General features: G+C 43.3%; 1 protein-coding gene across 3 annotated transcripts in view; it reads right to left on the reverse strand.

The window, feature by feature from the left end:
- The window catches only part of uba7 (ubiquitin-like modifier activating enzyme 7), a 61,640-nt gene that overhangs the window by 6,816 nt on the left and 28,986 nt on the right, over positions 1 to 25,838 (reverse strand). The window lies entirely within an intron of this gene.

Here is a 25,838-nt window from a genome sequence, read left to right on the forward strand (position 1 = left end):
AAGTGATTCATATCCATCTATTTCCAGAAGACCGTTGGGGATACCAGTGTGGAAGAGGAGGAGTGGAGGTGACCAGTTCTGTGAAAAACTGAGACCCCCAGGCAGGCCCTAAGGCTGTAGGTCGATATAATGCTACTTGTATGGCTGTGTCAGCAGCCCACTGAAGGGGCCTTTTATTCAAAAAACAGAATAAAAGGCATCCAAATTTCTTATGAGAGTTTGGTTCAGTGTAACCAGTATTTACAACTTTGCTAGGTTTCAAAACAATATTCCATGTACTGACCTGTTCTATTAATATTTTATCAGTGCATAGAATGCCTTTGTTGATACCTCTTGAAAACAGACACTATCTTGGGCAAATCTGTCTGAAGGCCATTCAATGGTGTGCCCCAGGGGTGTCTAGGCAAACACTTTCCTAAAAATAAATCGTCAAATATTGAGGAACTCGCAAAATTCTCCAGGCTTTTCAACACCAAATGAACGCTTCACACAAAAAGATGATTATTATCTATTTCAGCATCCAATCGCTATAGGTCAAAAGAGCAATTCAAGAAGAAACAGTTATTGATGGCAAATAGTGAATTAAGACCCACGGAGAGAGTTTATAGTTTATGTAAGAGATAAGGGAACAGCTGACACGGATCAAGCAGCCACTGAGCCCAGCTCTCATGACCATGAGTTCAAGTCCAAACACAACCCATGGGTCAAAGAGCAATTTCCTGGTGTCACCCAAATATTATTTCCAAAAGGAAAACAGCAAATTGCTCATACTAACAACACGTATGACACTACATTATGTTATGACATAGTAGGAAAGTGAAAATGCATATTCACAGTACAGTAATCCAGTGTTATACAATCAGTGTTTCCTGGCTGCATTCTAAAGAGCGCCCAACAAATATCCGTGTCTTGCAATTAATATTTTAATAAGATAGCAATATCTGTTCCTGCTGTTCCATGTCTTCACATATTTAAGAACATTAATAATAATTCTACATGACCCAGTTTTTATGTGACATTTGTTACCTTGGGAACATTTTCAATAAATGTACAAATCCAGGTCTAAGAAATCCAAACATTTTGAATGACTATTTTTTACCCTAATGCTCTGACTGGATTGGATATTTCTCGCGAGGGTGAATGATATTGTGTTAGCCATATTAAGCAGATCGTCAGACCAAGTTCATGCACGTAATAAAATCAACACCTGAGAGAATTTTCCCCAAGCTTTGCCAGATTGCATGGCCAGATGGCCGTACTATGTTAGGGGCTCTCTCTGTGCTTTCTGTGTTTATAAGTAGTGGCTTTCTTCCAGCTCAGCACAGAGACGATCTTCAATTTGATCTGTTATTCGGAAAGACTGACTGTAAGACCTGGCGTCTGTATACATTTTTACGTTAGCCTGCCGGCAGAAAATAGAATAGAAAGACTCTGGACCCTTAAAAGGAATGAAAGATGGTTACGTTTGAATCCACAGTCTGTCTATATTTAGAAAGACAGGGAATATATTAACAGGGAATGACAGCATTACAGAAAGAATCAGATGGCTGACTCACTTTTCACACTGTTATAAGTTTAGTCGTTATTGCGAGGTACATAAACAGGATTAAGAACCCTGGTGTTTTAAGTGTAAGTCCGTAACTCCTGCCTTTTCTTGCCTGAAACAAGACCCCACAGCCCCTAACATACTGAATCTCAGACAAAGCTGATGTTCATTCCTACATCTGTAGTACCAGCTTGGTTCCCACAATGCCCTGCTAACAAACACTCCTAACAATGTCTGCTGATTTAAAGACAAGTTAAGACAAAATAACTCAGTGTATTTCAGAGTAACCTTTACACAAACAGCAAGACACAGGCTGAAATGCAAAGGGCAAATACTAAGTCCCAATACTGTGTGGGCAAGTAAAACCTCATTTAAACATAATCCTTGTCTTCCAAGAGAACACAGCAGAGAAAGACCGTAAGCCGAATCACATGACACACCTGTTTATCATCATCATAGTTCTCTTCAAGTCTAACTGGACTAGCGCTTGGAAACGTGTCACGTGACTCTGTTTTTTTTTGCCAGAGCTCTTCCCTGTAAAAGTCTTTCAGTGACACATTTTGGGCTTCCCAAGCTATGGAACTGTTTGGCTGGAATTATCATGAATCAGATCTTGGCCTGAATGCAAACACACCTGGGTCCAATTAAGGGGTTTTGCTGGCTAGGGAGGCCGTTAGTTCCATACAGAATTCAGCTCGCTTTGAGTGCCTTGGTTTGAAACTGAAGACCCCTCCCACTCTCCCCACACCCTCTCAGGACACAACAATGATGTAATAAACCACTGCTGGCGCTGGAACCAAGTGTGGTACGGCCGTTATGTAAATGCCCTTCATGCGAATAAGTTTAATCCCAAAATACAATAAATTATGCATGGTGTTAAAATGTATATTAAATTAAATAGAATATTTTCCCAACTTGTAGATACTGCAAGTATTGATTGTATGATTGCAGTAAAAGTTTGATTTTACAAAACCTCCACCCCATATGTATAAAATAAGTACCATCACCGTTACAAGACAATTAAGCAAGCTAATGCTCTAGCATGATTTGCTTTTCTATTTAACAAATGTGGATGGGAACTAAGCCAATAAAATATCGCACAAACTGCAAGGATGAAAAGACTCACTCCCCCTTCTCTCTCAGGAGCAGCTTCTATCGTTCTGTTCCCAAAGTCTCACGTTGCCCCATTGCAAGGGACTGGGGTAATGTTTCCTTGTTGTTTTTTTTTTCAGCATGTCTGCACTGTAGCCCCCAGACTGCATAAAGCGAAACCAGGCTATTTTTACAGTTAATCTTTTCACTCTCTCTGTCAGAGACTCAAACACTGCTTCAGCCACGTGCCGTACGCATGACATCACTCTCAGAGAAAGGTGTTAAAATAATTAAGAATGGAATAACTGAACGCTATTCTTGAAACCATTAAAACTAGCTGTTCGGTTCTCTTCCTCTTCCCCCTGTTTTTAAAAGCTTTTTTAGAATCCCCATAAAAGTGCATTCTTCCACCACAGTAATGATTGAGTCAACAGAGATGCAAAACAGTAACCGCCAACATGTGCTTCTCTTTTAAGTTCTTAGCCTAAGCAATATATTTAGATGGATTCTAAAAGAGTTTATCGTTAGAAACAATGGTATTACTGATTAATCCTAATGGGAGGCCCCAGCGAGACATTCTGTCCTTTGCTTATGTGGCTTGTGGTCTTCTGAGCTTTGGGAGGGGGTTTGGAGTCTTTAGCTGATCCCTCAACCAACCAGTACATTCTCAACAGATGGGACTCTTTATAGTGGTCGCCCAAAGCGAGGCTGACAGCGTCGTGCTTTTAGTTTTTTTTGAAAGACCAAAAAAGAGGGACCCATAAACAATATAAACAGTGGAAGGACTGCAGACAAGCCAGCGCTAGAAGTGTCAAACAAGTCTCTTCTGGAGTTTGTTCTGCGGAGGGGGACTGTTTAGAAGCTCTGTCAGCGCAGGGGGGCCTCTGTTGGGTTCGGCTGGCCAAGCGAGGGACGGAGGACGCGCTCTCGCCCCGGGAGGCACGCCATTCTGGAGCACGAACCGCATTCTGCATTTGGACATGCCTCTCTGGAGTCATGGAGGAGCGCCAGGTTTCTCATCTGTTCTGCACAAATCAGAGTCCTTATTGTAACCCCGTCAAACAGTTGTCTCTTGCGCTAGCTCGCCAGAATGAACAACATGGGGAATAAGATCAACTGTTCCACTAACACACACACACACACACACACACACACACACACAAACCATGCTCTTTACTCTCAGAGAGCAAAAAGGCCTCTCTTTTGCTGAAGCAGCAGACACAGGCCACGGCTCCAGGTCACTCCGGGATCCTGCAGTGACAACGGTCCAGTGTGTCTGTGTGTCACAGAGCAGTACTCTAATAGGGTAAACACTGAGTCCTTTCAGAGCTACCACACTCCGGGCGACTCCTCAAACACTGCTCTCAGTGACCCCTTGACCACTCTTACAACTCACATATCTGCTGGTCTTAGCACACATGACCCAAGAGTGTGCTTGAGGAAAAGAAACAGTTTTATTATACTGTATACTTTATTGTACTCCACATATCCAACCCTTAGATTGCATTCTGAGAACAGCAGGAGTCAGCTTTTGGCCTGAAATGTGCTTGGGAGGGATAAACTGGAGGCATGACAAGTTCCCGCATCCACTCAATTTCTGACAGTGAAGGTCTTCATTTTATTAATCTTCCTACCTTTGACAGTAGCGAAGCACACGGCTATACGCCAAAGCAAAAATATGCACAAATAATTTCTGAGATTTGTGATTTAGATAACTACAGTACCAGTGAATTAGGTCATGGTTTAACACCCTGTTACCACAGAGTGGAACCCTGCTCTGTTGGCTGAAACCTAGCCAGGCTGTAGGAAACCTGGCCAGATGCACTCAGTTTTCCATTGCATGGTCCAGGCTGGAATACAAAACTCAGAATGAATTAGAAAATAAATTATATACACGTAGCTGTGACAACAGTCAATCATCACAGCCATTAAAGGTCGCTGATTGGTGGGGGGGGGGGGGGTCAACAGAATCTTTGAAACATGTTCCGTGATGTTGCACGATTTCCTGGGGACTTTAAATGGGGGTCTGAGAGCCAAGGTTTAAATTCAGAGCTGCACAATCGTACCTCCTCTGATATCCCCGTCACTCCCTGTGACAGAGCCTGGCTCAGTCAGGAAGCAGAGCAAGAATCCACAGGAACTCCAAAGCCCTTCCTGGGGAAGCTGGGGAGCTGTCTGTCACTTTAGGGGAAAAGTCCCTGGACAGAAGCTGGAAAAGTAGCCTGCTGTGTGCCCCACCCTTCCCTGCTTCCAGAAAAAATATGGAAGACAAATCCAGTAACCTGCACTTTAAAGGGCCCCTGCCAGATTAATATGCATCGCCTCTGCCTCCGCCCTGATTGTCACACGGTGCTGATCCAGTAATCCACTCCTTCCTCCTCACCACAAGGAAAGGAGAAGGCCATTTGCTACCAGGCCGGAAATGAGGGTCCAGTGAACTGAAAATCATGTTTGCAGGACAATGGGAACTGCAGCCACCAGTAGTGAAGCTAAGAGCATCTTAATAACAGAATCCAGCGCTCCTCAAGCCAAGAATCCATGTGCGCTAACTGCAAATCATGTAAAGGTTAAAAAAAACAAAGGAAACATTAGCGTCTCGGGAGTCTGCTTTCTGGCCGAAAGAGCCCAGGACCCAGGCAGATAAGGCTACTACAGCAGACCATGGCGCGGTTTCTGCATGACAGCACAATCAGAGAGTGGAGATGAAAATGGCTGGTATTTGTGCTGCGTAAGTGTTATCGTAATCATGATGGAAGACTGCGATCTGCCCTTTCGCACAATGGCCCATTCTTAATGGCAGGAAATTCGGTCTGCAGCGTTAACCTCGATAAGGCCTCTTCCTGTAGCGCGTCACAAAATGGCAATTTCACACAACTGGTCACTGCAGACCTCGGGGCTGGCGCTCGCTAAATTTTGACAATGGACTCATTTTTATAAACCAAAACGGCTGGAAGGCAACTCACCCACACGCTTTCTCCAATTTTCAAAGGACACCACGGAGGAGAGAGACGAAGGTCTGATAAATATGTGGTCAGTGAGCTCATTCTATTATTCGGATCTTTGGCTTTTTTATTTCTCCTCTTTTCTTTCAGCCTTTTGCAGTCTCACTGCAGACCTCTGAGGCTCCGTGGAGCTGCCTGCACCTCTGGGACCTGAACCCCATTCATTCTGTACTGTGGTCAAACAGTCTGCACTGGGATTTCGGCTTTTGTTTGATTATAGTTGTAACTCAGTGTGACAGACATGTGGTTTCTCATTCTGTTAGCAGTGTGGGTGGGGCTCATGGAACAGTACAAGGTCAACGGAAAAATAAGTGAAGGAGAGTGAGAGAGAGTTTAGGGAGAGCAAATTGATCAAATGTGATTATTAGGCAGAGGGAGAATCAGGGTCTTTCAAACAGCAATACACTTTGTGTTAAAGCACCTGATTTCAAAGGTGCAGAACTGGGATGGTGTTTGAGTGGAAAATCCAACAAGCTGTAACTGGAGCGCAAGTCATTTGATGAATGAAACTGAATCACTTTTATGCCAGTGGAACAACATGCTCACTGATCCATCTGAAAATCTCAGCACCTATGTGTGTCCACTAATTGCCCTTCTACACTTTAATCTCTTTTGTATAAAGTAAAAGGCATGCTCTTTCAATTTATGGCATTCCCCTGCTTGCTTTGCTCATGTTGCTGGTTAAAAAAAAAGAAAAATGTCCACACAAAGGTTCCTACACCTTCCCACACAAGCAAATGCATCACTCGTTGCCAATAGCAACGGGCCCACAGTCTTTTGCACATCCAACTCACTACCCACCTAGCATACAATCACATGCCAGCTTAGCCCAACATCAAGCATGTCACGATTTGTCACCCTGCAATAAAGTTTTGGTTTCAAATGTACTATAAAGTGCACATTAAGATGTCAGCGCTTTCCATTTGACATGCAGAAAGGCACCCTGGGATGAGTGTTTAAGCTGGATGAGGGGCAGAGGACTACAAGAAGATGAGAGAACTGGAACCCAGCTAACAAAAAAAACATTTTTGAAAAACACTCGGGAACATTCTGGTTTGGCTACCATTTGGGTGTGAGGTCATGTTATGATGTGAATGTTATCCAAACAGACCGTATTGTTTCAAAAAATTCTGTCAAAGCTACAGAAAAGGCATGTTCCCAGCATGTTGCATGCAAACGTACTGGTAGCATCCCCTGATGGCTATCATGTTATAATGCAAACAAATTGTGGAGGATCCATGTCAGTAACATTTCAAGAATGTTCTGAAAGCAAAAAAATAATAGTTCCAGATTTGCTGAACATTGTTTCTCAATAGACTCAATGGTGTTTCTCACCATACACAGATAAGTTTTTTTTCCACTGAAAAAAATAAGCCAATTTGTCAGGGGGTGGATGGGGGGTTGGGGTGAATGACAAATTGAGCAAAGAATGCCCAGATTCTGTCGAATTTCCCCAACAAGTGCTCAGAAATCTTGATCTAGCCCGCACTACAAACACGTGTCAGTCAGACGTGATCTCCCACAAAAGCATATTAATATCCATTATGTTCAGAACACACACAGATCACACAATGGCAGACACAGAACAGGAACCTGGCCTCAAGCTGTGCAGCTGGAGGAGAATACTAACAGAGTGACTGGTAACAGCACACAGGTAAATGCCTCGGATTGCTCATTTAAACTGTGTGAATCTGTTCAATCAACAAAAGTGCAAAATAATTTTTGGGTTTCACATAAATATGTTACTACGCAAATACAGGGTTATTTCTTAGCAAGCGCACATCTGTACGGCATCAAAACAGCAGAATGAGGTCCAAATTTAAAAATAAAACTGTGGGAAAATCTAAAGGAAACTGGATGAAGCTAATGGTGTTATTAGGGCCAGGAAATGTATCACAGCGCTATAGGACATACAGTATTCCAATCACACTGCTGATGAGCACAGATTCACAGTGTGTCATGGGGGCAGTCAGTACTCCAGGAAATGCATAGTCTCTTCTCTGAATTACAACAGCAAGAGAGAAAAGTGAACAGACTGTTTCCTCTTCCCTCAGAGGCCTGCCTGACGCATTTGTGTGGCGCATGCTGGTCATGCCAGGGCATCTGCGCTGACGTACTTCTAGGGTTTGACACAAACTGGTACGCTGGAACTCGATAACCGCTGGCCTCCTGTCGCTGGGCGAGTCGTGCCTTGCGGCGGGAAGAGCGGGCCGGGGTGACGGAGTCGGGGACGAGGGCGATCTGCCGGAGTCACGCGGCTGCCGTACGATCCTGTGAAACAGGCCCTCCAGTACCCTGGCTACTCAAAGCCCTTTAACTGAAGATAAAAAGGCCTGATGTAAAAGCCCTGTGATTGTTTCATTGCCTCATCCTTGGTTTTTTTTTTTAACTCAACCTTTACCGCTGTGACGCACACTGCTAACCTTGTGACACCCCCATGTAGCACATGTGGAAAGGAAATTTTCTGAATGCCTTCTTTTGTATGTTATTTTTAGCCATTATATCCATTGCTATAGAGTGATATGTATGAATAAGTTGATCTGAACCTCAACTGTAGTAACCTAGTAGTCAGTCTGCAGTGGCACTGGTTTATCTAACCATTACAGCATGACAGGGAAATCCTCTCTGTTTTCCTGGCTGCTAATTGGCTACCTTATGCATTGCATTACATTTATTAGGCAGATGCTCTTATCCAAAGTGATGTGCAATTATGCAGTGTCTGCTGATCAGTGTCCTGAGCCAGATCATGGGTAGACAAACAGTCAATGATCATTCCTAACAGAGTCACTGTCACACAGGCAAACTTGTCTGGAAATTTATCATCCAGGCTTGGTTAGCCCCTCGGTGTTGTAATTTAACAACCAATATTCTATGATAAATAACATATCTATCATCCAAGTGCTATGATAGATCTCAGCTATTATATTTAATTGACAGAAAGAAGAGCTTACAGTTGTGGTTGAGCAGTGTTGTGAACACAGGTTTTTTAAAGTATAACAGTTAGTATTAGTATTATGAATTTGAACAACATCCCAAGAAAGTTCAACCTAGTATGTGTTTGCCTGTGTGCGTTTACAGAACAACTCTAAAATTCTCCCTCACCCTTATGTTAAACTCCTTCAGAGTAATGGCAGCAACATACTTACAGACATACAAAAGCACTTCCATTTGCCAGTATTCAATTTTACACAAGCCAAACAAACACTGCTTTGAAAAAGTTATTGATGAAATATAGTTATAAGTTAAGGTAAAAGTTTCCTTCAAACTGCTCATCTTTCACATGGGAGGCCAACACATCTGGTGTAACCAAGTGAACAGTATCTGTCCCTTGCATCAAAACCTTGCAAATAGTCTACATTTCCTATAAAAAAGGTACTCTGTAGGTGGTAGAGGAAATGAATGACTTATATAGGATCACAGCATGACTCGCTTCGCATCTCAGACACTTGTGTTGGTGCAATTACGTCTTAGCGGGATCAGCGATATACCGAATACCCTTCACACGACTCTCACCTGCATCTACATGCCAGCAACAGTCACAGTAATCCTCGACAGTTCCGCTGATAAATGAACCAGTATTTCAAGTTCACACGTCGAGTTCAATGAATCTGCATTCTGATTTCTCACTGAAACAAAGGACCAAATCACAAATAGACTGAACTTTTCGGGGGGGGGGGGGGGGGGCATGAGAATCAGAAACATAGCTCATAACTGCTCTTCAGTCACACGATTTATGACAGTGTTTCACTATCTGTGAGCACACTACATTTGAGTGCAGTATCACTGGCACCATTCTGTATCCAGAGCTAATCAAGAGCTTACGGAGAAGCTTAATGAGGCCCATCTGATTGTGTCACATGAAAATAGATTATTGCTAATGACTGCCATGGTCATGTTCAAAGCCGATGGGAAGGGGGGCGGGGGGTCACCATAACCCTGACCCTGTTGTGAGACTGTTATACAAAGAACGGCAGATGTTCCAAGCCCTAGCGGAGGTCCTGCTCCACGGTCAGATGGTCGCATGTCCACCTTCAGACAAACCGGGACTAATAGTGCGAACCTTGGGACTGAGAAGCTGTGGCCCACTGCGCTCAAAGGAAGCTGCTGTTTTTCCACAGGGCATGAGCGTTTGTGGGAAATCTCAACAGACATCGGACCTGCAAAACCGGCTCGACCCTTAGGTGCTTCGGTGGGAATTTTCAAAATGGATATCGTGGAAGAGCTGTTAATGTCACCGTTAATATATGCACTGCTGTGTGTGAGCTAGGGTGTGCACTTGACTTGTGACTAGACAAAGGATCCTTAATTCTAGAGGGCTGTAATCAACTGCTTCAATTAAGTGGTGAGTTACAATGAAGATGATTACAGACCATGGTTGAGGATCCCTGCTAATAGACCAGTACCTCACACTGGTTTCAGGCTTTTCTCATCCTAAAAGGGCTTGTAACTACTATATACACAATAGACAATGCAACAGAGAAGCCGCAATTAATCAATCAATCAATCTATCTATCTATCAAATGTCATTAATGCAGTGCATGTCACAATACGCTTCATAGAATACCCTGACCTAACAAAGCAAGCCAAAGGCAAAAGTAGCAAGGAAAAACTCCCTGGATGACATGCAAACAAGACACAGACAAGCACATTTTCAATCCATTTTATAAGTACAAGACCGATTGAATGACCTGGCAGGATAGAGGGGAGAAGAGAGAGAGCAGAGAGCAGGCTCAGGAGTGGCTTGGGCCTTGGGGCAGGTACCCTATCAGTACAGTAAGCTACAGTGTGTGCATAATGTATTCATGGGGCTACATCATTGCTAAAGTGTATGTTGATTCAGAAGCCCTTTGGCCTGCCTGCTGGCATCGTGAGTTAGTATCTTAGTGCTAATGAGGGCAGCTAATTGTGGCTTAGGCCTGGACTGACCACACAGACAGAAGACTGTCTCTCTACTGCTCTGACTGCAGGGGGTAGGGCCCCCTGCTGACCTGAGAAGTCGCCAAGGCTCACAGCCCCCACAGAATCCCCCCCATCCTCCCCCCCCCCTTTTGCCCCAGAAGCAAGAGCCTAGTGCCAGAGGGGAGGAACTGCTGCTATTTAGCCCTGCACAGAGCTCATTTTAATCAATTTATATCAAAAACACAAATGCCCAGATAACCTTCCCAAACACTTCACAGCTTTGCTGTAAATATCTAGTAGTTACATCTAAAACTTAATTCCTCAGCTGAATCAAGCTTGTGAAGTCAGAAAACTATTATTCACGGTGGGAGTCAATGTACTTTGATGAATGTTCAGCAGGCTAAACCACTCCTGACATGATTATAATACTCAGCATACAAGGATGTTGTCACGGTTGAGGAGGGTGGGACGCAATTGCGGACCGAGGGGATCTAAAAGTTAACCCTGAGGGATAACCACCAAATCGCTGAGCGATAGAAAGGGAAGGGGAAAAACCAAATAAGAGCGAAGTAATCGCTCTCTCCACTCACTGAAACTTCTGTCAGCGGGCTCAGAAAACAAAAGAAATAAAACACCGCCGCAGCGTAGCTGCCCAAAAAGAAAACCCCCACTAGAGAAACAGAGTGGGGTCACTTACAAAAGAAAAAGGATATTCGCAGCCCAGCGGGTAGAAAACAAAAAGAAAACTAAAGAGACGAGGGCAAAATGTCCTCCACAGCGCAGAGAGATAACCAACTCGAGAAGAAACTAAACGGTGATCAAATCAGGCAGATAGGATCAACACGGTAACTTCTGCCGATTCTCACACCCCTACACACTAAGAGTCTGACAAACAATGAGTCTGCGCTGAACCCCAGAAATCAGGGGCTACATATAGGCCTCCTACACCTGACCCTCATCAGGGACAATTAGCTCAGACAAATACCTGTGAGGTGCTATCACCTCACCATAGTACTCATACACCTGCCCCTCGTCAGGGTCAATTAACCCGCCGAAATCAGAGAGAGAGGTGCCACCACCTCACAGATGTAACTGAAACAAGTTTCTGGCATGTTCTACGAAGGGTCCTACATAAGCTCTACAGAAAACCTTCACATGTACTGCATGCACCTTTGTAGAACAGGTCCAGCATTTTCAGCGAAATGTTTGAATTTACAGAGAAACGCAAAGGTACACTGAAGGATAGGGAAGCAGAATAAAAGTTAAGTTGTGATATTGAAAAATTGAGAATGTTTAAATTATTTAGTATTCATAACACAATTTTGGGATTATTTTATACTCACTACACCACAATATGAGATACTATTTTACGATATTGAATGGCATCAATGAGCATTTATTATGTATTCTTATTCCATTACACATATATAAATCACTTGATGCCAAACGAAATTACAGCACATTATTATTATCAATTGTATATTAGAGATATAGATATAAAATAAAAATATCAACATACTACCACAAGTTCTAAAGAATGCAATGGATAAAACAGATGCGTGTGAATCGCCACGAGCAGCACAATATAAATCAATGAGCAATGACGTCTAGTTACTAATCATTATATTACTAATTAAGATGGCTCAGGTACTGATGACTCATAATCCATGCTCAGCAGGTGGCTGAGCGAGATGTCTTTATCCTGCTCCTGAAGGATTCATTTACTGGCTCTGTAGACAAACCTGCAGGGTAATTTAGTGACACAGCACAACCTGCAGTACGTCTGTGTTGATTGATAGGTTGTCATGTTAGATTATGTAATACTCATGCAGTCATTATAGAGTGGTTATGAAGGTTTTATGCAGATCTTATATGACTCCACATAATTTCCCTTTGCCTTCATACATTTCACTTAACATTAGCAGGAGACATTTTTCAGGCTTCTGCTTCACTCAGCACCATATTAGATCGTTAAACTTTATTTATGATGGACGTGGAAAAGAGCATTTAAAACAAGCCAACAGACACACACTCTGTGATGGCTGCAAGAGCCCTTCTGTGTGAATGCTTTCTGTTAGAAATCAAGAAAAACCAGCTACGGCATGGGGACTGTGGTGGGACTGGCTTTTTGTCCCACCGCAAGTTCATTTTCGGTTTAAAGCTTTGAAAAGTCAAAGTACACATCTGCAGGGTATTCAGTGCTCTATATTCACTATATTCAATCCACTAAAGATAAACAGTAAAACAAACAAAACATCTGTGCATGAATTGGGATTCAAATTCAGCATTTGATTTCTATTTATTTCTTTTAACTATCAAGGTAACATAGAAATGCAAATGTGCAATTGTGAATTAAATCAGACATAGTATTAAAGGTCATGCAGAAGGTAAAAGAAGAAAACACATAAGAAATAGTAAGCAATAATAAATTTGAGAGGAATAAGTGAAAGATGTGTGGTGTAATTTATGTTTATGTCATTTTACATTGAAAGAAGTGACAAATAAGAGTAACACACATAGGCTGTCACAAGCTTATTTTGACCCCATTCAGTTACGTTTTGGATCCCACACACAGCTGGATGTTTCCTGATGTGGGACTACAATTAATATCTATATCAGCTGAAGACTGAAATGAGCAACAAACAGCCACTGGCCTACCCAGCCAATGCCAGGCATGAAGGCTGTCAGGGGAGGGCAGGGCTGTCACTCACTGTGAGTGACGGCTGAGCAGAGAAGCGGGTCTTTGGGCTGGGGTCACCCCCCACTCTGCCAGGCGCTCCCCCGCACGCTGCAGCAGGGCTGCGCTCAGCATGTTACGCAGAATTAACTGCGTGTGCTCAGCTCATGCTTTAAATATGCATGCGGCACAATGAGAAACAGCCGCAGTCGGTAATTACAGAACGGGCGCATTTTCCCATGCTGTGGTGTTGCTGCCCCTCAGGGCTGATTGGGGCTGTGGTGGGGGTGGTCCGTGTGCCCCATGTGTACGAGTGCTTGCTCTTTCTCACACTCCCACTCTCTATGCCCCCCCTTCCCCCACTCCCTCGTGAAATCCTATAATGGAAGCACATTAACTTCCTGCTTTCCGTTACCTGACAGGACAGCCTTTATCCATCTGGCTATGATTAAAATGAGACGCTGTTTAAAAAGATGGAATCATGTGCCATCAGCAGAAACTAACAGTCTTTAGCCCTCCATCAGCTCTCTGCTAAAGCTCAAAGAACTCAACAAACATACACTAATGGCATATACCAAAACTAATTCACAAACATGCTGATGCCAGGAAAATTCTGTCTGAAATGCGTTTATATACACAAACACACAAACACACAGTTATGTAATATATACAGTCTTTAAGAGACAGCAGATGATTCCATGACAACAGTTTTATGAATGCATTTTACTACATCTTGAATGGATGCATTCACTATGTGGTGACGCAGTTTTGCAATTAGGCCACATACCTAACTTTCCATACTCAGGCCTCCAAACCAAATCCTGCTCCAAGGCTAGGACCGGCGCTATCAGACCCTACTGAGTCTTCATCTGAGCTCTGAGAAAGGCCAGGCTGGTATATAACCCCCTCTCAGCCACCACAACCTGACAGCTCAGTCTCTATGGGGACTGAATCGCTTCTTGGCTTGGCAGTACTGCCCCTCTGTGAGAAGTCGGCTGGGAAAATCTGCCCCATTTACAGAGCGCTGGGCCCTGATGTATTTCCAGCCTTCTGCTCCATCAACCACAAATTACATGCCAGCATCAGCTGAAGGAGAAGGAAATGCCTGGGATCTAATGTAAGCACCCCCAGCATTGGTGCAGAGAGTGCAGCTATGGCTCCACAGGACAGCCTGAGTGATGAGGGTGCCGGCAGAACCCAGCCAGGCATATGCTGAGATGCCCAGAGATGCTCTCCAGGATGGCAGTGTGGGATATGCATTATGTGCAATGTGACTTTTCTACTGCTCAAAGCTTGCAAGAACAATTTAAACAGCATAGACAGCTGCCTGGTTTGTGCACCGGGCTGGAAATTTCATTTAGAATTATACAGTCTTGAACATTTAAAAAAATTACATTTATGTTGAAATAAGTATATATACACTACAGATCCCTGTAATATCTGACAGGGGTGAGTAAACTGTCATTTACATCTATTTTCCTTCTATTTACATTCAATATATAACATATAATATAGTTATAAGTATATATAAGTATATATCACTTGATTCTTAACCACACACAGACTCACACACACAAACACGCACACACACAGACTCACACACACAAACACGCACACACACATGCACACACACATACCCACACACAAACACGCAATCACGTACACGCATACACACACACACACCGTAACTCGTTAAACTGAGGCCACATCAATGGGAGATGGTGATAAAACAGATGAGACAGGAAATGAGGGAGGGAGTCCACAGGGGCCTGGCGTGACACGCCACAGGAAGTGTGCTCTGAAATGACCTCTGACCCTTGTGGCCTTCTGGCCCTGGCTAGCCCTTAGGGAGATGTGGGTTAGTGAGGATCACATGGGGGGTCGCCGTCACGAGCACACTCCACTTTCAGAACCAGGCGCAGGGATGGGAACAAAGGCAATTCGTTCTCTCTGCTGCTCCCACTGTCAGCTCTGACACTCTGCATGCTCTGGATACTGTTTCCTCACTGGCAGATCCAGGATCAGCTAACCCAACTCAATTCATAGCATCAAGTGTTAAATGGTAAACCATCAAACTGATCTAGAGTCAATACTTGGGGGCTCATATATAATTCAGATTATATTTTCTCCAGGATGACAGTTGTGTGCCACGTGCGGTCTTGTGACAGATATCCCTGCCATGCGAATACAGTCCAGTTATCATTCACCCTGTCACCAACAGATTAGCTGTTTTCCACAACAGGAGCATTGCCAATAACACTGTCCTTCACATAGCTATGTAATATGACTTTCATATTTCTTCCATTCATAATTGAATTTCTAAATATTTTGAACTCCTCATGCTTGGCATCTCAAATAATGTGATATAATAAGTAGTCTGGTAAAAAGATTGCATTAAACGGAATGCACCACACTCCAAAGTTCTGTGGCTTAAAACAGGACATTTATAAACAACCGTTTACATAAGAGAATCAACTTCAGAAAAGTACAGGCAATTAATATTCCAGCCACTCGATATAGATACATTCCACTCTCCTCTAAATTTCACTCAAGTTCCCTGTTTTAGTTTTGATTTGCTGGCTGAAACTAATTTTAATGATGACGTACAACTGAGATACAACTTCCCCTGTTGATCACTGCACGCTGTTTGCATTGTTCTGGGACAAAACACAGCCAGGGTAGTGGAAAACAGACATTGTGCTGTGGATGGGGAATTAGCGCGCTAATCTACAACGTGCAGATAGGGTCATGTGCAGGCTTGCGTATGACAGATAAAAATAAAGCAAACAAGCGAGCGAGGAGTCACGCATTGATCTTTACTCTGTAATGTCAGTGCACAGTGGTAAATACAGGAGGTTCACCTGTTCTCTTCAACTGTATTTCCAAAGGGGATATACCACACAATTTCTGACAAAAGTCCACAACTGTGACTATACCGATACTCACACATAATGGCATACTAGGTGATTTCACCAACCATAAAACCTATGGGAATAAGTTATTATATAACTCTCAGTCATTTTGCAAATGTAGCTGAACACAAACTACCGTGATATGAAATATAACATTGCTAATACTGAAATTATAACATCAGCTAGAGTGGGAAGTTGGGAACAGCTGTGCACAGCTACGGTAGTCAGAACTGACGAGTAGCAGGAGATAACAAACCAAACGCTTGCATCGCTTTTCACAAACAAGGGGATGAAAGGCAACAGTGTGCCAACCAGCTAAATGTGCTTCCAATACACAGCGAAGAACAATAAACAGGGTCACAGTTTGTCTTCTTACTCACACCCGGGACACTTGGCAGCTCTGTGCTGACATCAGGTGAGCTTGTTAACACATAGAGGCCAATCTCCTAGGCCTCTAGCAGAAAGCTGAAGAGGGGTGAGAGCAGGTCTACAGAGACTGTAGTGCGCTAATTCAATAAAGTTATTAGCAGAGAAGTGGAATGGTGTGATAATTACAAAGTTTCTCTTGTAACTATGATCTACTACTACTAGACTATGATACCTGACTTAAAATTGCACTTTATTGAAATGCCTCAGTCCTAATCAGCACACCAAATGGGTCGATCTGGGCACCCCCATCTCTACACGCTCTTTCAGCTCTGACACACGGCCCTTACACCTGTGCTTACCTTCAGGGGTTTTTCACCTAAAAGCAGCCGCCCTGCGCCTCCCTGCTGCTCCAACCCAGCAATTGGCAATAGACTGCAAATGAGTTCTGTCATGTCAGTCTTTTGTGATGCGGCCAGTTTCGGCAGACGCTCTGTGGTTTCGCCACGTGTTCGGTCATTAAAGTGGGGCACAAGCAGCCCAGTCACATTTTATTAGTTTATTAGACAAACGTGGAAAGGTTTGGACCCCAGCATTCCACAGACAGGTCAAATTGAGTGAGCAATATCAGACTCACTCCGGAGGGGAACCCGTGCCATGCGCTTGGTTTCTTCAGCAGAAAATGTTTTTAATATTATCATGTGCATTGTATTGCATAGCTGGATGATTTGATGTTATATAGGATTAGCACAGGCAGAGAATCTGGAGAAAGCTGGGGACTTGTACTCATGAAGACCCATATGTCATAGATTTGAAGTATTAGATTTTCTCCACCTTATTTGCAAGCAGAGGCATGCACAGAAAATCTGGAGCAAAGAAAGAGTATAAATACCATCTGAAATCATAGCTTGCAGGCTTCTGCAGATGCCTCACAAATTACTGTTATGCTTATGCTCAATGATGGCAATATCACAACTAATTGCACGCACAGGCAAACATGGAACGATAATGTGCCATTTTTCATTATACGTGAACGATGTGATTCAACCTCAACAAGTAGATTCCAGTAAATAATAATATTCTACTATTTAAAATTATTTTTGGATTTATAATCTGCACCTCAATTACTTTTTCTGAAAAGAAAATAGCTTAGGAGTAATTAGCATTTCTTGACATGACTACAGCATGGCACAACTGAAAGTACTTCCACCATAATGGCTGAATTTGCCTCCCTGATTCTGCTGCCTGTCAAAAGTGCAAGTGGAGACCATCCCAATTTAAACAGCAGCAGTGGGGGCTAGTTAGTGTTGACATCAGCAGCAATCAGTGACAAGCATTGGAAGTTTATAGAAAGCCAAGGACCCAGATTTTTTGCTCAATAATCAAATAATAAATTATTAAAATACTCAAACTCAAAACATTAATAAAATCCTCACAGATTCAATAGCGCCAATACCCATCCATGATCTATACCTGCTTATCCTGGGCAGGGTCATGGGGGCTGCTGGAGCCTATCCCAGCGTGCATTGGGCAAGAGGCAGGCATACACCGTGGCCAGGTCGCCAATCTATCGCAGGGCGCACACACCATTCACTCATTTCAATTAGCCTACCTGCATTTTTTTGGACTGTGAGAGGAAACTGGAGTACCCGGAGGAAATCCATGCAGACACGGGGAGTGTATTTTTGCTGATTGGTTGTTGGAAAGGTATCAGTACCCCTAACCCTCACCTGACTGGCTATAGAGAGCAACAGGAGTGACAACTCTTCTGCCACCCCCGGCTGCAGTTATCCATTATAGACCAGAGTGAGAATTAAGGCAATAAAAAATGCTCTATATCCCTGATGTTTAAAACCCTTAAAACTGGGGTACAGACAGCTTTTATATTTTATAGATATACACTGGGTTTTTGTACTGTGCAAGAATAAAACAAACATAATGAAGCAATAAAAATATAGAATACCCCCCCACCCCACCCCACCCCACACACACACACAGGACACAGAAATTTTCACAACCATTCTGTTGCAAGAACACAAAAAGTTTTTCTGTGATTTAACAGTTTCGGCCATGCTAAAGTTATCAGAATGTACGCGCCACTAATTTTAGCATTGCACAGAAATGCGCGCAGGAACATACACACCCACGCACAAATTCAGAAACTGCGTAAAGCACTGCTACCACTTTGACATAAATGGACTTAGATAATCACAGGACGATGGGAGTAATGTACTCTGTTCAAAACTGAGTCATATTCCTTGCACCATTCTCTGTCTGGAATACTGAAAATACTATTCAGGCACAAATACGTGAGTATCAGTCATTACGTCTGAACTGGGCTTGATTTCCAAATTTCCAAATTTCCAAATTTCCAAATTTAGATTGATTATATACTTCCTGTGACAAATATTACCCAAGAATAGATTTATCAAAGAAGAAATAATAAAAATAAAAAAAACAGTTTATCCTGCGTGTGGAATTCCTGAGCAACAGTCTGGTGTCAAAACACCGAATTCCAGCAAGACAACATTAATCACAACCCCTTTCGGTTTCTTGCTACTGGCAAAGAAAAGAGAACAGACTTATCAAGGGAGAAAGAAAATGACCACAGTATAAAAATGTGCCAATATCTTGCAGGCCTCAGCCGTAACTTTTGCCTTTGTCTCTGACCGCATAAGTTTTAAAGGCCTTTTTGATTAGACTCTGATCACTTCGAGCAAGGACTGGCTAAGTTGCGGGGGAGAGGAAGATGTTATTTTAGTATGGGGGGGGGGGGGGGTGTCAATCCTGCCCTTTGTAGAGTTGGGTACAGACACGCTACTCAGTTCAAAGCGATTCGGTGGCGACAGATAAGTTAATTATCTCTAAAGAGGTCCCAGCCTTGGGCCCGGGGACCACGCCGCTGCCCTGACATCTAAGTGTGAAAGGCTGCCGCGGGGAGACGGGAGCCTCGGACCCACAGGGCCGACCAGACCCTCTGGCCACCTAATCACTCACACATGCTGCCTTAACTCCAGACAGGGGAACGGGATGCAAATGGTCGCGTAATGAGGAGGCCAGAGCTTTCCAAAAACCAAGCGGCAGAAACCACTTCACAGCGACGCCGGATTGTTAGAATTCGCCAATGGGCAGTAGAGAGCGTGAAACCATAACTGAATCAGCCCGAGGCATAATAAGCACATGTGAAAATTGTTGTTGTGATAATAGATGGTATGCAATTATCAACCGCAGGGCTGCCACATGTGGCTTTGGTCTGTGTCTGGAATGTTAAACAGTGATTGTGCCCAAAGAAAGAGAACCCAAGCAGACGAGACTGCTATCAAAATACAAGGTGATATTGGCCAGTCTGGTCTGGTCTGACTAAGTTGTATTATCAATGTTTGTATATACTCATATGATCATATATACTCATATATGAGTATATATGAGGATTTTACAGAGAATCTGTTTTTTGAATTATGACAGCATTTGGTGCAGCTTACAGTCCTTATAAAAAGTAATTCTACAACACCTGAGCACTTGAGGTAGAGCAAAAAGAATGTTTCAGCTTGCATTCCCACATCCCGGCGATGCTGGAAGCGCTTCCCCATCTTGCTCAGATGTAAGCAGACTTAAGATACAGGCTGGTTCACCAGGTCATAAAGATAGATTTTCTGTGGCATTTGATCCTGCTGGGGGGGATGGAACAGAAAAACCTTGTGGAATTGAGGTACCACCAGGGCCATTGCCAGGGATTCTGATCTCACATTTGGCCCCACCACCCCAGACCACCCCATTTCTGTACATTTAGAGCACACTTTTTTGGGGGTCCCTGTCAGTCAGGGCCATTGGAATCACCCCCCCCCCCCCCTCCAACCCCCAATACGGCGCCACTGGTTATCACCACCACATGGGAAACACAATCAAATGTCACATAAGGCAATTCTTATAAATAGGCTAAAATAGCAATCTGTCCCATGATGATCTAGAACCAAGCTCATTGTTCATTCCTTCCTTCCCTTTCTTTATCCCTCTAATTTAAAATAGCCAAGTTGTGCCACTCAAGTTACCACTATGCCACCCCAAACCAGCCCACCAGGATCATGAAATGAACTGTGGTCACTGGGGTACTTTTTTGTCAGCGCTTCAAAAGATTGTTTAAAATTTGACCGCATCCATGGCAGCCACATCTTAACATCTGTGCAAAGACGCCACGGTCTCAGTATAACTGCAGTGAGATCGTAAGCCCTGAGGAGGAGAGCCACAAGGAACAAAGACTGAGTGCAGTTTGGGCTGCTTACTATGAAGCATAAACAGTTCCAGTCTATGCACCATTCTGGGCATTGACGCAATAATAAATGATAAATAGAAGGTTGTTAATTGTAATCAAATGTTCCAATCAGAGCCAATCTGTTCCTGTTACTCTCAGGATTCATGCCCCCATTATGTTAGTGTCCTTTTCACTGTGGCATAAATTATGTATGAAGAACATGCATCAGGATCACTGGCTATGACTAAATTCAATGTAGGATTTGTGCATGTGAATCATTCAAAGGTTCAAAGGCAAGTTAAATTTGTATATGAACAGAGAATTTGAACTAAACCCTGGAGCTTACTGCCGATCATATACTGCCTCCTCTCTAAACCTCTAAAATCAGTGCTGGCAGACATTTAGAAAACTGTAAACACACAGGAGACATCTTCACATTAGCAAACCTATAGTGGGTTTAGTGGGGATGAACTGAAAATTACCAGTCCAATCTAAAAAACATGAATATGTTTATAAATGTGTAACTGATTTAGAGAAAACAACAGGATCAAGGGTATTTTTAATGAACTGAAATGAAAACAAATAGGTGAGTGAAAAATAAAAAAATATATATTTATATTAGGCTTATATAAAATCATATACGAATGACATCTGCTCTTTTTTACATTTTTGAAGAATTAATCCTGCCTGGGGGAACATCTAAGTGCTTCTCACATCTGCTTGTTTTTTTCAAACCCGTATCACCTGCTTGGTTGCTAGGAGACCCCCACCTGGCTGAAAACACCTGCTCAGGTGGACGGCCTTACCGCACCAGGGGAAGCACAAAGGCTTTGAAGTCAGCCAGAGGGATATGCACAGGCAAAGAGGAAGCCAAGGTAAAACAGCTCAGTATTAACTAAAAAGAAACAACCGGGGGAAAGTAAGCAAACGGCAGTGCACTGCACACCAGAGTATGCACAATGGAGAAATATCTGCGCAACACTCTGCAGTAAAGCAGCAGAAACTCGAGCAAACTGGTGGCCGAGAGGACCGAACGAACGCTGTGCCCATCAGCAGCAGACAGTAGCGCAGATGCGTTTCTGAGAAAAGCGGGCGAATAAAAAAACAACAGAAGGCACAAGCCGATTGTGCTCCTTACAGGCCCTCTGTGTCCAGCGGGTTATTCAGGCAGAGTCTTGAATTACGCTCCCACAATGAACTACAAGCGGCGTCTCTCTGAGGATTGGGGATCAAGGGCGCGTATCGTGTTCGCTCCGGGACCCTTCGGTGGCGGCCTTTTGTACGGGCCAGGCGAGGGTTGTGTGGCGACACAACCCTCCCCCCAGTGACACAGCCACGCTCAGCATTTGGCCAGATTTCTGCGACGGACCTGCCCTCTGTAATTACAAGGGCTGTCAAAACCAGTTCACCGGGTGACTCTAAGGGAGAAGGGGCAGGCCAGCATTCCCGCTCTCAAGACTGGCATGAGGTGGCGTGGTGGCCATGGCAACACTCTCCCACAAGGACCTTCACTAGCGCCTGATTCTGGAGCCACATTCACACAATAGGACCAGTGGCTTAAGACCTGCTGCTAACATAAACAACACAGAGAGCAAAAAATATCTCAACAGGGACTGCAAAAATGCTCCGAGAATAGCACACTAAAATAAACACAGCAAAAAAACAGTTAGCAGCGGTCTTTAAATACAGCGAGCAAGCTGATGTTATTTTGAACTCTCGCTGGGTGATTTTGCAAAAACAGAACATAAATTTAAGGTAATGCAACCAAGCTTGGTTGCTTCTAAAATGATTTATTACTTGGAATTTTTGGCTAAATAAAAATGACTTTTTGTCATGACATGTTTTTAGAATTTCAAGACCTTCTGAATATAAATTCTTCTGCACAATGAATTTTCACCCTAGAGTCATATTTACTCATGTTACTATTGCATTGAACTTACTTATTTATCACAAAATCTAGATAATATTCAAACTATATAGATGTAGGGAAAACACCTGTGAATATTTTCATCAAGGTAGATTGATACCTGGAATTATAAACCTGCTTCTAACAGTGTTAAATCAAAGGCTTGAGCATGCCATTGGCTCACTGGATTGAGCCAATGGCAAATGATGTTTTGCTTCCTGACCGCTCTCAAATAAGGGACATATGTCGAGACTGCAGAGATTCACCCAGCTCTGGGAAAGCCCCAGTATCACAGTGTTTTGGCTGGCGACTGTGGAGGCTTCCTTCCCCATGAGACCATGGCATTGTGGGATTCGTATTTGGGCATCATGCAATTAGCCATGAGTGATCCTTAACCTTGCAAAGAGTCCCACACACCCCGCTGATCACAGAGCTGCTTCTTGGGAATTATGGGAGCGTCTTGCCACAGCTTGGTCCCTAGTGTGCCTTTCCCACGTTGGGAACGTGTGCTTCAACCCACCGGGCTCTGTGAACAATGCTCTACATAAATAGAAGCAACAGATCTTTAGCACAGAACTCTTACTGATGCCAGCGATCAAGTTACATGTACAGTTGTGCTGGAATCCTTCAGGAGTGTTTGCAGTACATGAGGAGGGTCTCCTGCTAGACACAGCTACAGTTTAAGGTCTAATTCCCTGCACGCTCCCCGTGACCCTGGGGTTATCACCACTGTAATCCAGACTGCAGAACTCACAAGGAGCAAGCATGGCTACCAAATAAATCCTGGACTAGTGCCTCTCTAGGATAAAGCTTCCAATGTTCCTGATGCTGGAGAGAACTACTGGCCTCATCTGTGGTTATACATTCTACCATGGCATTACCCAGAGCCTCCATTACTTTGTCCTCAATGTGATCCATATGCAATGCAAACTCTGAAGGGAGAATAAATGACTGAAAGAGCTGACTATCTGTAACCCATTCATAAAGACTGAACCACAATGTGGGCTTAAATACATACCAGAGGACCACTGAAGATCTACTGGTAACTGGTTTTTCATGTCACTGGCATTAGGGTGTGCTCGGAAATGTTGTTTTAGGTTATGCTCATGAACCCAGAGAAAATGGTAGCTACTTAACAACTTTTGTTGAGATTAAATATATTTCAATATATTAAAATCAAAATCTATCATCATAATATTTAAATACTTCAAAATATGTGCATATTATTATAATGTATAATGCACAGAATATGATCACCATATGATTTATATTTCAATATTTATATTGCTTATGATTTTATTATTAATATTTTTCAATTTAATTAATATTTTCTCCAATGATTAAAACATTATAAATACAGCACTTCAAAATATATTAACGCTATACTTCCCAGAAAGTGCACATATTTAAAATATAATATTCTACTCAAAGTGAATGTAAAAAGGGAGGCCAATAAATAAAAAAACAATAAAAAGCACATGACAGTCTGTACACTATACATGACTTGAGTTTATAGCTGTAAAAATCGCTTCTCTTTCAAATTTGCATTTATAGAAAGTACAGGGAGTAACATGGAGGAGACCATGGTATGGTATGTATGGTATGTGTGTGTCTTTAATGGTCTCAGAACAGACAAAATATCTAAGGGCTATTCAGAAACAAATCAACGCTGCTCAAACAGTCTCAATGATGTAAGCAGGGGGATGCTCATCTTAGGCCTCCAATGCAATTAATGTAACCCCCACTCCTCCACATATCATAAGGGCATGTCACATGACATTCATAGCAGACATTAACAGTGATGGGACAAACAGAGAATTCCATGTAGAAAAGCCCTCTTATGGTAAGCATACAGTGCCAACCAGGCAACAAGCCAAATATTTCCATTTACTTAGGGTGACACAATGTTTGGGTTGATGCAAGGGTCAGATAGCTTTTTCCTGACAGCTTTATATCCAACAGATGGCCGTACATTTGCCCTCTGAGCCTTTCAAAAATAAAATATAAAAAGGCCATGATAACATGCCATAAATTGCTCTTTGAATTTATATTGACACTGTGCTGTGACTTTCTGCCCCCAGTTTGGGTTGCCCCCCGCTGCACTGATGATACCCATGGTGGACTCCACTGGGCAATGACACGGGAGCAGAAAGAGGAATGCAAGTAAATCTACGCGGAGGAAAAAAATATGAAAAAGCAGAGAAAGAAAAAAAGGAAAGAAAGAGAAGGCAGGGGCAGATGAGTTTCAAAGGCTCCCCTCCTCCTCTCTGCTGAGGCGAAGCTGCAAGTGATTAGGAACTGGGCGAGATCAGAGCGGCTCTCTGGGAAATCTGCTTCCAATATGGCACTTCCTGCGAAAGGCAGGAAATAGCCGTCATTTCTGCCAAAACCCAACAAAAGGGGCTCTGTGAGCTCCGGCCTTCAGCCGCTGCTCTGCTGAGCCTAGAAGCTCGCTCTGACACGGCTAATTCAATTAGCGAGGGGGCGGGGGCAAGGGCGGACGGAGGGGGCCGGCATGCATCAGGGCCAGGGTGGGGGAACATTAACCCTTCAGATCTCAGACCCGTCCCCCAGAATGTGCAGGCCAGAAGGCCTCCAGCTGGAACTCTCACTGCGGCAGTGTCTAGTTTCGGGGCAGCGGATCCCATTTCATAGGACAACACCCCTGAGCATAATTAGGAGCCCATGCTTTTCCCCTCCGCCCGGACCTTTCCCTGATACAGAAACCGGTTGCATCGGAGTAGTGCTATATTCCACGTAGATTCCTGAGAACATCTGTAGATTTCACGTTGAGAGACGTATCGCGCTGCATGCAAATCAGTCCTCCTGAAATACAGACTCGTGACTGTGCTGAAGAGCATGCCACAGCCATTCTGATGTCAAGGACGTCGGTATTTAAACACTATTAATGTGAGCTCCAATCTGCCAGGAAATATGAGATGAAATGATAATTGAAATATAATCACAGGTCATATTTAAATTGCCTTCAGCCTGAAGTATACACATTACTCATACTTGTGTGACTGCAGAAGGGTTCCTAACCATCATCAACCACTAAAAGAAATGAACTAAATCAAACAAAAGGAGACAATACGCTTGACTAATGAAATCCTATATTGTTCTATGAGATACAAGTGGATCATAAAATATTTCCAGATCACATATCCGCAATATTGAATAGCTGACATT

This window comes from Anguilla rostrata, chromosome 11 (genome assembly GCF_018555375.3).
Source record: "Anguilla rostrata isolate EN2019 chromosome 11, ASM1855537v3, whole genome shotgun sequence".
NCBI lineage: Eukaryota > Metazoa > Chordata > Actinopteri > Anguilliformes > Anguillidae > Anguilla > Anguilla rostrata.